This window comes from Saccopteryx leptura, chromosome 1 (genome assembly GCF_036850995.1).
Source record: "Saccopteryx leptura isolate mSacLep1 chromosome 1, mSacLep1_pri_phased_curated, whole genome shotgun sequence".
Lineage (NCBI taxonomy): Eukaryota > Metazoa > Chordata > Mammalia > Chiroptera > Emballonuridae > Saccopteryx > Saccopteryx leptura.
The window spans coordinates 289,015,125-289,018,583 of record NC_089503.1 but is presented as its reverse complement, the minus strand read 5'-3'; positions in this window follow the sequence as shown (position 1 = coordinate 289,018,583).

Sequence of the window (3,459 nt, the reverse complement as noted above, 5' to 3'; positions counted from 1 at the left end):
CGGGGCAGGGGAGTGCTTCCAGCAAAGCCACCCCCCACCCCCATCAGGGTATTTTACATTGTCCAAAATCCATAATCCGTAAGTCCATCCAACAAAGGAGCCAATGCCCACTTCGGTCGTAGTCCAGGAAATCAGTCCGTGCACATGGGGTGTCAGCCACCCCCCTCATCCCTGCCATCCTAGCAGGTCTTACACTGTCCCAAAGAGGGGCATGTGGCAATGGCAGTCAGCATTTCCATCTCTGCTCCAGATAGCATGTCCAGCCCTATGTCCCAAAATTGCAGACCTACCAGGGCCGTAGTAAGTGCTCCTTCCAGCTGGGCTTTCAGCTTCCGGAGACTGCGGATTGCAACTCCTGCCGGATTCTCATTTTCCAAAGAGGAACTGAAAATACCAGCTCCCATTGCCGGGCTCAAGTCCCAGGCTGCCGCAGCCTTCTGCTCTGCAGAACTTGCAGCTCCGGACCTGGCCTCAGCTTCAGCCTCAGCCCGGGCCTCCCGCCGCTGCTGGCTCTCCGCAACATCCAGGGCAATCTGCATCTCATGAACGTCTGAATCCTCCTCCAGCGTTTGCTCCATTTCCAGGCGAATCTCGCCAACCTGGTCGGCCTCCTCCTCCAGCGCTTCCTCCAGCTCCAGGGTCAGCATCTGTTTCTCCCGCATTTGCTCCAACTCCTTCCGCTGCTCGGTCTGCAGGTCCCGGGCAGCCTCTTCCACAGAGCTCTCAGTTTCCTCACGCATGGCTGTAAAAGTCAGGCAGCCTACAATCCCCAAAAGGACAGCCATGGGGAACCCTAACACTAGCCAGTCCTCTACTCCACCACTCAAAGGCTCCTTGCCGATCTGTATCGAATCCTGCCACAGACTACGCCAAATGTAAAGCCAGTATCCAAGGCCAGGGCCACCATCAGAGCAGCCAGGCCCATGCAGGTTCGCATTGGATTCGGACAGTCGGCAAAGAAACCATGGAGCCAAAATCTGGTGGGCCATAGCCTCCAATCCCACCTTGCACCCGGCGGGCAAGCAAAAATACACACTGGGCTCCAAAACCCAGTCACACTCAGTGCTCACAAAGCTACTGACTTATCCGAGTTTCCTAGAATCAAAGGTTTCTAGCTCACCAGACTTATTCTCCTCAGTTCCCCATCTCCTTCCTTATCCCAGATACAAACTCCACATAAACTGGCATCTCACTCAGCACTCCGCCATCTTGGCTGCTTCTCCTGGCCTCCTCCACATGGCCCTTCTCTGTTCTCCTCTGCTCTCTCTTGCTAATCTCAGGAACCAAAAGCCCAAACTCCCGCTCTGTCCCTATTTTATAGTGTAGAAATCCAAACACTTAATCCAATATACAAAATAGGGAAGTCTCCAATACAAAGTCACTTTCTGAGGCATGATTGGATTGTACCAGCCCACATCAAAAAGGGTAGGAAAGGCTTAATCCCAAAACCAAGCCCTAGGCTACTAGGATTCTGCCTGCCTTTAGCCCACCCCAACACACATTAATATCACCTGGGCGACGGCCTCCTCGTGTTATCTTTAACAAAGTGAGCATAATACATTTTATCTGCCCAACACTAGAAAACTCGGATAAGTCAGTAGCTTTGTGAGCACTGAATGTGAGTGGGTTTTGGAGCCCAGTATGTGTTTTTTGCTTGCCCGCCAGGTGCAAGCTAGGATTAAAGACTATAGCCCACCAGTTTTTGGCTCCATTGTTTCTTTACTGACTATCCAAATCCAATGTGAACCTGCATGGGCCAGGCGGCTCCTGTAGTGCTGGCCCTGGCTGCTGGCTTTACACATAGTAAAACTTTCATTAAGTAAAGGTTTGTCTTTAGTGGCCTGTGAAGTTGTGACAGTAACTTGAAATCAAACGGTTTAGCGCACATTTCTTACTAGATAGAAATTGCCAAAGTGAGGAATGCCCCCATGTGGGAACAGTTTTGAAGGATGAGGAAAAACAAGGTGAGCTTTTGCTCAAAATGTATATTTGAAGTGATATTGATCGTAATCCTTTTACCAAACAGAATAATCCTGCCTGTCAATGACCTTTAACCTTGAGTGGGCTTTAGTAAAAAGAGTGGCAGTCAGAAGACGGAATTCATTCCCAGTATTTACTTCGACCAAACCTCAGTTAAGTCACTGTCTCTAAATCTGTTTATCAACCAAATGAATATACTACAGTCAACTTGGCCAAGTTCTTGGAATTGTTGAGAGGATCAAATGAGACAATGCATGTAAAATAAGATTTAAAATGTATGAAGCATTATATATAATGAGTTTTATAACAGGCTGTCCTATGTGCCAAAAATGGTTAGACACTGTTAATAAAAAGATAGAATCCTGGAAATACCTGGTATAGATGGTAAGTCAAAGATGCCAGAAATATATTCCCCTTTTGAAAAAAAGACTGGCTCCCTACCCAGTCTTCTTAGGAAAAATAATTACTGTATCCAGGTTTTTAGACCTATATTTCAGAAAAACAAAATTATGGGTAAAAATCTAATATAACAATTGTCTGCTCTTTTTCCTCTTCCAAAAACAAATACTCACATACGGTATGAAAAAGCAATTTCATGTTCCACTTTCTTCTTACCTCACTATGTTCCCATTGCACTTACCTCCTTTCGGTTCGGCAGTCTTTTGCTTCACGATTTTCACACCTATAGTCCTGGAAGTCTCTCCTCAGTGGTAGGGTTACTGACCCATCCTTCTGGTCTCAGTTTAAATGCCATATGGTCAGTGAGCTCCTCATTGTATACTCCCTTCTCCCATCCTATACTTTTCTTCATAGCACTTACCACAATGCAATTTACACATACTCTCACAAATATGTATATAAAGTCTCTTACTTTCTAGACTGTAATCAAAAGCTCTATTTCTTTTCAACACCTAGCACAATGTCTGGCAATGTCCTTAACACTCAGTTTTAAATATATATTTGAATAAATAAAGAGATGGTATGTATATTTTACTTAAATGAAGCCTAGAAGCAATGATGAAATTCCACAAGACTTTATCATCTTGTTCCAAGCCACTCAACCTCTCTTCTCTCTATTGCCACTTACCACCCATTTAAATTCTGACTAGTCATTATGGTATTACTGCAGGTATAATAATTATTATTTAGATGGATGACTCGTCATGACTCCATTGAGATTCTAACTTCTACAAAATTTTCAACTGCCAGTCATCTTTCCTCCAGCAGCCTTAGATGTCCTTCCCAGAGCACTCAGAGTGAATATTCTTTAAAATCACAGGTCACGTGTTCAACTGAATGGTCATGATATTTTCAGTATTTTGCAATACTGGAAGACTACTATAATCATCCAGAAGCTCACACAAAAGTGATGATTCAACATTTTAGTCATGTGCTACATGAATCATACCATTGTCTTTAGGCATATCCTACATCAGTGTGACTGATGACCCCAGTAGATTTTAAGTGAAAAAGATATGA